Source organism: Aplidium turbinatum, chromosome 4 (assembly GCF_918807975.1).
Source record: "Aplidium turbinatum chromosome 4, kaAplTurb1.1, whole genome shotgun sequence".
Taxonomy (NCBI): Eukaryota; Metazoa; Chordata; class Ascidiacea; order Aplousobranchia; family Polyclinidae; genus Aplidium; species Aplidium turbinatum.
The window spans coordinates 30227376-30239871 of record NC_137475.1 but is presented as its reverse complement, the minus strand read 5'-3'; the positions used below and the strand labels follow the sequence as shown (position 1 = coordinate 30239871).

Here is a 12496-nt window from a genome sequence, read left to right as displayed (position 1 = left end):
AGAGTTAGGATTAAAGTTAGGAAGGGTTAAGGTAAGGGTTAGAGTTAGGAATAAGATTAGGATTGTTGATCTTTACCCAGGACTAAAAAAAATTTCCAAAATACAAGTTTTTGTTTTCAACAGCTTTAAACTTTTTTCAAATTGGGACAGAATTCCTTATCTAGCAACACTATTGAGGCTATTATTACACTATATAGTGTAAATATAGCCACAGCCTAACGTAAAAGGATGCTGACACTGATTGAAAACGAGCATCGAAAAAGTTTATCCAAAAATAAACTTTTGTTGGCTTTACAGTAATTGATTTTCACAGAGATATAAAGCATGAAAAAAAAATTCTATTTGGTTTCAAATATTTTTAGTTTTGACTTTGAGTGATCATCAGCAAATCCTCAAAGAGCCGATCAAACATGGATCAACCAATGATTGATTGGTTGATCCATGTTCAACAATCACATGCCTGAGCCCCCAAGGGTAGGTACGCCATACCCCCTCTAATAGGCCTTAAATCGAATCCATGTACATCTCTAGTGGCCGGCAGTCGCGCAAAGTGGTGGTGGCAGTTGTCGCATGAACTAGACTGGCTGTCTTTAAATGTAGCAAACCTCGCAAACGTAGCAAACCTCGCAAACCACAAAGTTGCCAGATGGTATTTTTTTTAATTGTATTGTTTTTAATTGTATTTTTTTTTTCTTGGCGTTTTATTTATCGGGTGCATGTTCTTTAAAACCCTTTTGAATATGTTATTTGTTTAGTGTTGATGTCTTATTTTTATCAGTAAAAAGATATCAAAATCTCTGCTTTGTTGGTTGTGGTTAGTTTTGATATAAATACATTTAAAGCAATGCCTTTGCGATCAACATTTGTTGTATCGGCAGCAATGGCGAGTGGTTAGCGCGTTGGGCTCACAGTCGAAAGCCTGCATGTTCGACTCCAGCCACCCGCACTTGCTGTTGTTTCTCTGGCCAAGAAACTTTACGATAATTGCCTCTACCCAGTGATCGATTTCGAGTAATGGGTAGTACCAAATTTAAGTCATAAGTAAAGTAGACAACCGGAAACAGACATTGCCGTCGGCTGCAGCGTGGGTCAGGTGTACGTCGGAAAGCGTACACCGATGCATAGCGCTCAAGTCCGCTTTTCCGTAATGCAGGATAAAGATAAACAAACAAACAAACAAAACAAAGATGTTGAAACTTGAAAGGTAATATTAACGCAATATTTGGTAGTCAGACATTGGAGAATCAGTACTTAATCCCTTAGACCATGGTTGGGTGAGTTCACTAATCACTAGTTCTCTAAAAACCGGGCTGCAGACGATAAATAAAACTTAACTTTTGCAGGTGACCGTAGTTCCTGGGCTACACCGTGTGACACAAAAGGAAGAAGTTCCTAATGACAAGTTTTTGTGTGTGTTTAGAATGTAAGGAATATTTTGTAAACGAAACCGGTTTTTCCAAAAGTTTTGGTCATTTGAAGTGTGTTTAAAATGCCTATATGCTTTAGCTCCTTTTTGGGCTACTTGCAAAAAAAATTGGTTTGAAACGTGTTTTTGGCTGGATAATTTTGTGGAATCTGGCAACTCTACAAGGTTTGCTTCTTTAAATGTAGCAAACTTAGCAAACCTCGCAAATCTTGAGAAAGGTTTCTACAATTGATGGCCGATGAGGTTTTCAACTGTTCATAGTTTGCATCAAATAGATAGGCCTAGACTACAGACAACCTTATCATTACTTGCTGCTAGTCTAAATCTATCTTCTTTAGGGAGACTATGAAAACCTATTGCGGTAGGCTTTCAAATGCAGAAACCTTCTCAAGCTTTGCGAGGAATTCGGAGTTCGCGACATTTAAGGACGCCCGCTGAGAATACCTCATAACTATCAATTGACAAATGCACAGACTTTATTAAAAGTCATAGCCTAGATAGTAGCTACCATCACTAGGTAATTGTACAAATGTACAAACCTTGTGAGGTTTGCTACATTTAAAGAAGGCAGAAGCAAACCTTGCAAAGTTGCCAGATTCCACAAAATTACCCAGCCAAAAACACGTTTCAAACCAATCCCAAAAACAAACCATTTTTTTGCAAGTAGCCCAAAAAAGAGCCAAAGCATATAGGTATTTTAAACACACTTCAAATGACCAAACTTTGGAAAAACCGGTTTCGTTCACAAAATATCCCTTACTTTCTAAACACACACAGAAACTTGTCATTAGGAACTTCTTCGTTTTGTGTCACACGGCGTAGCCCAGGGCTGGAACTACGGTCGTCTGCAAAAGTTAAGTTTCATTTATCGTCTGCAGCCCGGTTTTTAGAAAACCAGTGATTAGTGAACTCACCCAACCATGGTCTAACTAAGGGATGGAGTACTGATTCTCGAATGTCTGACTACCAAATATTGCGTTAATATTAACTTGCAATAGGCTATCTCACAAATTTTGATCGCAAAGGCATTGCTTTAAATGTATTTATATCAAAACTAACCATAACCAACAAAGCAGAGATTATGATATCTTTTTATAGTTGAGAATAGAACATCTGCAACATCAACACTAAACAAGTACGGTAACATGTTCAAAAAGGTTTTAAAGAACATGCACCCGATAAATAAAGAGCCAAAAAATTTAAAAGAATACAATAAAAAAAAATAAAAATAAAAAAGTGCAATTAAAAAAATACCATCTGGCAACTTTGTGGTTTGCGAGGTTTGCTAGGTTTGCTACGTTTGTGAGGTTTGCTAGGTTTGCTACATTTAAAGACGGCCGTGGCAGGTGTCGCATAAATTGTGGCAGATGCCACGCAAACTGGTGGCAGGTGTCGCGCAAATTGTGGCAGGTGCCACGCAAACTTGTGGCAGGTGTCGCGCAAACTTGTGGCAGGTGCCGCGGCAGCTGCTACTGCCATAAATTTGTCACAACCCCTATTGGGATGATTAGACAGCTGAGAAGTTGAGATCTAAAGCAATGTTGCCAGACAAGGAATTGTTTCTATCTCAAAGTTGGAGAAATTTTCCAATCTGAAAAACACTTTCATTGCATTGGCACTTCAATTTACCACACTGTTTTTGGTACACAATGTTACTTTCACTTACTCTCACTGTCATTTGATATTTTTTAAAATCTTGGAAGTAATCTTCCGATTTCTGTATGCTTGTGTGAATTCAATTTTGTGTTATGTGAGTTCTGTAATGTGAGTTGTGTTATTTGTGTTATGTGAGTTCAATTTGTTGTTATGAGCTGGTAGGAAACTGCTAAAGGTTTTTCATTGCCTTCCTGATGGTGCTGTACAATTTATTGCGTTTGATTTACGTTGATTTTTTCTGTGTTAAGCGTGCGTAATAATAATCCAGATTTTTTGGTTACCCACTCGCTTTTTAGATTCCCAGCTGAGAGCTGGTAGCTTTGACGTCATGGCGTGCTACTTCCACTCGATAATCTTAGTTGCTTTTTTCAGTGACGTTCGGTGGCTTAAACCGTTGGGAAAGCAACTTGGAAATATGCTGCAGCAAGGTAGTAGGCACGAAGGGCGTAACCGTCGGGCGAAGCCCGAAGGCGTGTTGCCGAAGGCAACACTTCCAGCGGGGGGTCTGGGGGGCCTCCCCCAGAAATTTTTGAAAAACACTTCCAATTTGGTGCGCTCTGAGAGCATTTCCAAAACAAATCAAAAATAAAAATCTGTCAAATTGTGCTTCGCCTATGTGGTGATCATACATCCATTTAATGTTTACAAGTCATGAACAATCTTAATTTTAACGTTGCAGGACTAAAATCCTGTGTTAGACATGGAATAATAGTTGTCTAAATGTTTAATTCGTCATGAATGTTCATTCTCAGATATTCAGTTAGGCCTACACTACAAAAATTAACACTTAGGCCTAAACATTACAACCGCAAGCAATTTGTACAAAAAGCTGGATAAGTTTGCCTCCTGCTTATAGAAGCTTAACGAACTAAATATTGCATCCGCACCTGAACGTTCATTGGCGAAGTAACGTTATATCAACGCTGTAAAAAGGGCAAAGGCATGACTAGGAAAGCTAGCAGGCTAAAGTACATGGCGAGGAGACATCAAAAAACAGCAATTATGATGCTGTGCGTGTACCGTGACGAGAGATCATTCTGACGAGTTAGTCTAGTCGCTCTAGCAAATGTATGCATTGACGTCACTGGGAAAGCAAAACTAACCTTAAGCAAGTCTAACCTATCTGATTGGCTAAGCAGCTGGTGACGTTTTGCAATACGAGTAAGGATTGGTTAAAACGAAGGCGTTTTTTGACATTTTTTGAACTTGGGTAAGCAATTTTGATAGTTGCTTACCTGGAGCCTCAGTGGTTGTTTCTGACAGAAGCGTTTACGTTAATTGGCATTTATAGGCAAGACATGAGGTTTGGTGAGGACTTAGACTACTCACAAGCGTTACGAGTAATTCTAGCCACGAAAACAGTAATTTTCAAGTTAAAATAGACGTGATAAAAATAATAAGAAGTTAAACCTAGAATTCAGTCATTATATTTTGCATAGTTTTTGCTAAGGTAAGCACTGCTTTCCTTGCTTTCCCTCACCGATCGTCACTGGCTTTTTTTCGCCCTCTTTTTTTTTGGACTATAGTTGAGTTGCAGGGCGATCGTGTTTTCACTTACCAGTTTTGGGCTGGTCAATGGCCATGTCTTTGTTTGTAGGCTATAGACTAAACGAGACAATTTAAGTTTCACGGTCGACGATAATTTTCTATTGGATGGAAAATTTTGGATGCGAGCTGTTATCGAGTTAACAGTAGGCCATTGTTGCTGTTTTGGTCTTTCGTTAATAAAACGTAAAAATTTTTGTCTACAGCTGAGTACGACGCTGATTTGATTACTCATTTGGCGTTCCAATAAAATCAGCGCCTTGTACTCTTTACCTCAATTGCATTCTTTCGTTATGTCTAAGTATAAATTGCGTGGCGTTTAACATCAATTTTGGTGAATAAATGTAGGCTACTGTAGTGTAATCGACTAACCTACAACATTTTACTTCGACTTATTTTGCCTGTTTTGCTTTATTCTGTCTTTTATTAAATACAAGTCTAGTAAAAAACAACAGACTTAACTTGCGTCGTCGGCAAACTTTTATGAGCTTGTAGAAACTGGTCGAAGTTCTGCAACAGAAAATTGCCTACCGGGAACGCCAGACGAAAAAGCAAATTGCCAAACAAGAACAGCGTCATCAAGTACAACGTCAATAGATTAGATTAGACAAAGTTACTACTGGAACAGCAAGAAAAACGACACCAAGAACAACAAAGAGAAGTGCGAACCCAAACTGCGAGATCACATCCTACAATTGAACTGTGGGATGACTATTGGAGGAAGTTTAACACCTTCGCCCCGATAGCTCAATTGGTTAGCGCGTGACTTATGGAACGAAGAAGCTTCAATATCAAGCGGCACTGGTTCGACTCTCGGGGTGTGCGCTTGAGCAACGCACGTTAAGGACTGTTCTCCATTCAGCGGCATCTAATGGATGGAATAGTTCCCCGACAACAAGACTTCAACAATCGGAAACTTCACTCTGTCAATCTCGATGACCGGGCCTGCGTCAGTCAGTGATTCAAAGCCTCTACAAGTATGCGAAACTGCCAGGATTAAGCTCTGCAAGAAGCTTTCCCAGTCCGAGGATAAAGATTCAGTCAATCAATCAATCAACCTTTGTAGCGGCACATTCAGTCCTTCAAGCCAAAATGACGCAGGTTATTTCACCAATCAGTCACCCACAATCTATAAAATGTTAACAAATTTGGCTGCGCATGAAACCAACCCCAAGAAGGTCAACAACCTAACCGTGACGAAAATTAGTCTACATGGCTCAACAGTTCGACCCAAAACGCTTCATCGTGAGAGAGCGATTCCGTTTTTAGAGCGAGATGAAGCGCAAGCCTGGTGAGCTGTTATTTTTCGGGCTACTTTCAGAATTATTTTTGCTATACAATATATTAAAATCCGCTACAAGTCATAAAATATATGTAGTAGCCTACATTTTATTATTTTTAATAGAAACAAGTAAATATATCCGTTTGGCTTTTTTTGTCTAATGTTTTTCTTGTATTGGCCTTTTCTTGTTTTGGCGCTCCAATTCAGTGGAGTTAAAGTCGGGAACGATCTCCCCAAAAGTCGTCGGCAGCAATGGCGAGTGGTTAGCGCGTTGGGCTCACAGTCGAAAGCCTGCATGTTCGACTCCAGCCACCCGCACTTGCTGTTGTTTCTCTAGACAAGAAACTTTACGATAATTGCCTCTACCCAGTGATCGATTTCGAGTAATGGGTAGTACCAAATTTAAGTCATAAGTAAAGTAGACAACCGGAAACAGACATTGCCGTCGGCTGCAGCGTGGGTCAGGTGTACGTCGGAAAGCGTACACTGATGCATAGCGCTCAAGTCCGCTTTGCCGACTTGAGCGCTTTGCGGGTCCGCTTTGCGGGAAAGCGCTCAAGTCCGCTTTCCCGCAATGCAGGATAAAGATAAACAAACAAACAAACAAAAAAACATTACTAAAATCGAAACCTTATTTACGTAGCGGGTTTAACCTCAAAACAAACCAGTCAGATGCCTAAAAAACTCTGTTTATGGCACAAATTATCAGCAGGGGTTATATCAATCAGTGGGGACATTCTCTTTAAATGCTCGAAGCAAAGAAAATAATTTGTTATTCTTGTTATGACCCGAAGTTATTTAGACATTGACTTCCGATTTTGAAACTAAAAAACAATGATGTAATAAGGGTGCGAACAGTGAACGTAACAAAGCTGCATCACTCTCCAGCAGTTTGGTTGGAAATTCATTTGAAAAACGCCAAAGAAACTCCATCCCTCTCCGATATTGAAGTCACCCGCATGCCATCAAGATCATTTTCATATCTTCTTCACTGCATTTTTCATCATTTATGATGATCACTTTAATATCATGTTCAAATAATATTTAATGTAGCCTATATTCCTGAACCCATCAGTTATCGATTCCTATTTTAAAACTATACCATTGTCGTTGCTGCGAACACTTCACTTCGTTTTATTTAAAAAAGAAGCACTGCGTAGGCTACATAGGTGTTTTTTTGTATAATAAGCTTATCGTACGATGATTCTCAAATGCATGTGTTTTTGATTTTTCTTTTTTTGTATTGGTTGTAAGGTTCAGTCGTCCCCGCATGGCTTCATAAACTGTCACCAGTGGCGGATTTAGGGCAAAATTTTAGGGGGCGCCAAAGAAGTGGAACAATCTCACCTCAAATAGCTTGGAATTTTTTTGGGGTTTTTATCACTAAAATTCCCTATCTAAGTCAGGTAGGCTACCAGTCATTCCCACATCACAAATCAACATCAAAATGCCATAATGCCGCTCGTGATAATTAAAAGCAATAACGAACGTGAAATGATAATTTAGGTATTTTCCACTAAAACTTTAGGCTATACAACAGTGATTGCTCCAAGTAAATGAAAAGGGGTAACTACCAAAATCCATTTCAATAAATCACCAACCTAGAGTGCCTGAAGCTCACTGGTGCATAGCCCAAAAACATGCATTATAAAAAACATTCAAACGGTGACGGTGAGGCCTAGGTGTAGCCTACTAGTACAAGTGAGTGGTACTCAGTTAAGATATTACGAATAAAAAAATAATTCATGCATGCAAACATAAAAAATAAATTGGAATTTTAGGGGGCGCTGCAGCGCCCCGGCGCCATAGGTAAATCCGCCCCTGACTGTCACACCTCCAGTTGCTTTAGGTATGTGGAGCCAACTGATTCTTTCAACTAATTCATCTATTTTCAACTATTAGGTTTGGTTGCTTAAATTTACTTTCATCGACATATCCGTTAAATTTACATCGCATGCACGTTTTAAACTTCTGTGGTTTTGCCGCCCTTTCCTTTTGTTGGTTTTGTTCCCGTAAACCAGGGGTCACCAACTGGCGGCCCGCGGGCCGCATGCGGCCCGCCACGCTGTATCGCTGCGGCCCACGAAAGGTATCAGCGTACAAGTATAACCAAAAATATTTTTCTTGAGGAGTTAAAGAGCACGAAGACAAAAAATATTTTCCGGGAAGCATATTTTCGCTTTGCATAGCCTACGATTCCACCGACCGACCAATCAGATTATAGTTCTAGGTGGGGGTTGCTTAAAGTTATTACAATGCGATGTCCAGCCACACTGTCCCAGTGGTTGATTAAAACGTCTGTTTTCGAATTTCGAAATTGTCTGTGAGCATAGGGAGAGGGTTGCTTATTTTAAGTTTGCAAATGTCATGTAAACACTAGTGTGCGTTTCACCGTTATTGCGTTTCACGAGCAGTGTTCTCTTTGTGCAAGTTTTTTTGGCAAAATTGGTCGGTGTGCCAACTCAATTTATAATAAATTGGCAAAATATTATAAACTTAAAGACTTTTTCTGATTGCATTATGAAAATATTTAGCTTAGTACTGCAAAATGTTTTTATTTTTATTTTTTTTTAGAAGAAACATGGAACGCTTTACGATTTTGGGTCTTATCCTTGCGCAGGGGCCATGCTAATCTTCTCTGTATCGCTCCAATTTTAGTATATGTACTGCCGAAGGAAGTAGGCTACTGCAAAATGTTGTTAATCAACGAATTCTTGCCACACTGATAAGCACCGCAAGTGACAGTTGTCTATAATAGAAGAAAGACGGTTTTATAGACTCTCACAAAAAAGATGAAAAACCAACTCATTGCTTTTTTAGAGGGAAGACTGTTCATGAATTACGATAGAATTACGATTTTTCGGTGATTTCCACAAGCGTTTGTTTCATTATGGTTTCATAGTGCCTGGTTTCTTTTCCCTGTTATTGGAGCCTATTTTTCGCTGATATGTTTGCAGGTCACTATTGTTGCCTGTATTGCGATGTGTCAAACATTTCCTTGTTTACTAAAACTGTTAATTGCAATATCTTTTGTGAAACGAAGTGACAACACCACTCTTGCTTGGCGATGAATATTCTGATGAAACCGCTCGCCTCGCTATAAGTGCGCAAAACAAGTGGCCTCGTTTATTAGGCAGTGTTAAAAAAGTCAAAAGTGTTGTAAAAGGAGCTTGGCCTGGCATTAGCGTTGATCGACTAATGGTGTTGCTGCGGTATTCTAACATAAATATGAACAACATGTAACGCTGGATACTGGGTACGAAATGCGTTCTTTTCTAGCATAAGAGTCACTCTACCCAGGTTTTTTTTTAAGGTTTGGTTTGGGTGACCGCTAAGTAGTTTTAAGAGACCGCAAGTGTTTCATTTAAATACCAAAAAATAGCCAGCCTGCCCAACACGGCCACCAAACAAGTTTGCTGCACAATCAAACAAAGTGTGCTTGTTGGCTTCTGCTTGTTATGTTTCCACACGTAAAAACTGATCATTATACGCCATAAATCAGAAATAAACATTGACAAGTATCGAAGGTGCACTTCTTTTGTGAATAACTCTTTGATTCAGCTGTTAGCTGTACCTCCACTTATTCTTTTTTCCGGACGTGAACTATTGATCGTAGGCTATATTCGTATTATCGACAAGACATAGCGAGAAACAACCATTACTTTTCTACTGTAGTTGCAAGTCCAAATTTTGGGAAACCGCTGGAGAAATTTGGGGGACCGTTTCGGTCCCCCAAAACACCTTAAAAAAAACACTGACCCTACCTAAAATTTTATTAGTGCGGCCCGTTACAGCTCTCCTTAGTGCCAAAGTGGCCCGCATGCAAAAAAGGTTGGTGACCCCTGCCGTAAACTATTGGTAACTTTATCATTGCTGTTGTTTTCCGACAAAGAAAAATAAATTGAATTGAGCTGAATTGTTTGTATAATAATAATCATCTATATTCATAAATGTTTTTCAAATACTGTTTTATTGATGCATATTTTAAACCTTTTGGTTTTGTCATCTTTTTAGGGGCGTATCCTCAATGAAAGCAAGGGAAGCATAGCTTCCCCTGTCAAAATTGAAAAAAGAGAAGATGATATTTTTCAGTAAAATGATTTCGTAATTTCTTTACCTGAATACGAATTAGAACAGTTTTTAACTCATGTCCGGTATGATTTCAGATCGGTTTTAATTTTAAAAAAGTTGTAAGCTTACGGAAGCAAAGATTCGTATCGCATCCCTTGCTTTCGTTTCTGCTATTAGGCACCTGCAGCTAATAAGGCCCGCTAATTTTCAAACCTCAATATTTTTCTAAATACTGCATAATTTTGAACGAAACTTGGAATGAGGATACTTTGGGTCTATCTAAACAACATATCTATGAAACAAGTTTCTAAGTAAAAGGGGTTGTAAAATATTAAAAAAATAAAAAAAATCTCAAGCGGGCCTTATTAGATGCACGTGTTGTGAATAAGGCCCGGTTTGAATTGGCACCAAAAGTGAGGGCAAAGGTGTATTTTCACTATAACAACACCACAAAACAAATTCTAATCGACAACACAGGCACATAACTAATAATTAAATACACAGAGACAACTATTTCCTCCCCCGCCCAATGCTCCATTTTTTAAATAGCGACATGGTGTTTTTAGATGTGGTAGGGATGATAAAGAATTTTGATTCTGAAATTATGATATTTCCATTGCAATAACAAATTGGATTAATGGTGTAACAAGAATTGTTTAGGTCACTCAAGTCTTTAACCCTCACTTTTTTAACCAGGGGTGCACAACGTTACCCCAGGGGCCCATGGGCCTCATTACCAAAATTAGCCTAGTCTGATCATCATTATCAGTCTTGCTTTAATTAGAAAAAAAGTTCAAATTTATTGGTTTTACTGCATCACCATGCACATATCTTTCACATAAAATGCAAAAAAAACGGAAGTCAAAGCGGTTTGTTAACTGCAGAACAGTCTAAAATATGTGAAAATTAATAAAACCACTCAATTTCAGTCCCCCCAAACTTCAACTTTCCATAACTCAAAAAGTTCTCAACTTTAGGCTGTGAAACTTTACCAGTTAGTCTCAATTCACCATAGCAGCAATCAGAGCTTCCAATTTTGTTTAAAAGATTTGTAACAACGGAGATCCAGGGGGTGGGCCTTATTACTGGCCGGGCCTTATTAGCTGCAGATGCCTTAAGAAAAAACCTGGGGGGAGAGAAAGGAAAAAAAGCAGCGCAAAGTTTGCGCGATTTACGTTTCTTTTAACTAATCTGTGGAAGCAACTTTTAAATTGCTGACCTTGTCACAGATTTACTTGTCCAGATTGGCCAAATTCCTCGAATTAGGCTTTTTAAAATTAACTTCTCAAAATGCATAATAATCAATATTCCTTAAATATCATAACCTTACCAGATGAAAGCATGTTCTATGCTTGTTTAATACTTGTAATGTGACGTATTAAAACTCATCTGCTACAGTCCTTTTATACTTGCTATTTTTCGGTCTACTTTCAGAATTGTTTTTGCTAATTGTTATGATATATTAAAATCCGATACAAGTTATAAAATATACGTACATTTTATTATTTTTAATATAAACAGGTAAATATATCCGTTTGGGTACTAATATTTTCTTTGTTTTGGCCTTTTTGGTATTATTTTAGCTTTAAGACCTTTTCATAGTCTGGAAACTCTGGATCTTGTTGGATATTGTGGGCTATGTCATGAGAAAATCTAAGGGGCTGTTACGTTAAAATATCGACCTATTCAAGTTTGAACTAAATGTTGGCTTTACACTGTTATCCTGGCTGGATAGACTTTGGCATAAGGCAGGATATGTGAGGTCTAGGTTAGACTTGACTTGACTGAAATGAATTCTGGCTTAAGCTACTACAGCAGGAGGCTAGGTAGCTGTAGCTGAGGTTTTGATGTTCTCTAATAATTGTAACCGCACTTTTTTGCCCGTTCGTGTGTAAGAGCTCCCTTTAATGAGTTAATAGCTGTTTATCTGCTAATAAATTTCATACAAATATTACCCTAAAGGTGTACCCAAAAAGCACTATAATCCATTGTTTGAGCGTGATTTTACAAACATTTTCCGGGGGGGCATGCCCCCGGATCCCCTAAAAACAAATGCCTTTGGCACGCTTTAATTCCCCACGAGTTTATTGCTTCCCTTGCTCAACCCACCAGGATACGCCACTGCATCTTTTCCTTTTGTTGGTGTAAAATTCATGTGTTTACTTTATCATTCTCTACCGTAGGCTACATGTTCGCGCCAGCAATAAAAAATAAAATTGAACTGAATTGAATTGAGTTCTTCCTTAATCAGTGATGGGCATTATTGGCGATAATTTACCGGCGATAATTTACCGACAATAATTATCGGCGATAAATTTTTATCGCCTATCGTTATCGCTCAATTATTTTTTTCAGTTATCGTTAATCGTTATCACCAAAGGCAATAACTTATTTAATTGATTATCGCCGACATCGCCGATAAATTATATTTCGGATCAACACACAAGTGGAAAGAACATGAAAAGTAATATTTTTACTAGCCACCTAGTTAATGAAATTAAAATTAAAACCAGTTC

At 38.5% G+C, this 12496-nt stretch overlaps 1 non-coding gene across 1 annotated transcript; it reads right to left on the bottom strand.

The window, feature by feature from the left end:
* Positions 1–8484: 8484 nt before the first annotated feature.
* LOC145769777 (U6 spliceosomal RNA) lies at positions 8485–8591 on the bottom strand. Its single transcript, XR_014289090.1, has one exon. It is a non-coding gene; the product is annotated as a U6 spliceosomal RNA (small nuclear RNA).
* Positions 8592–12496: the final 3905 nt, after the last annotated feature.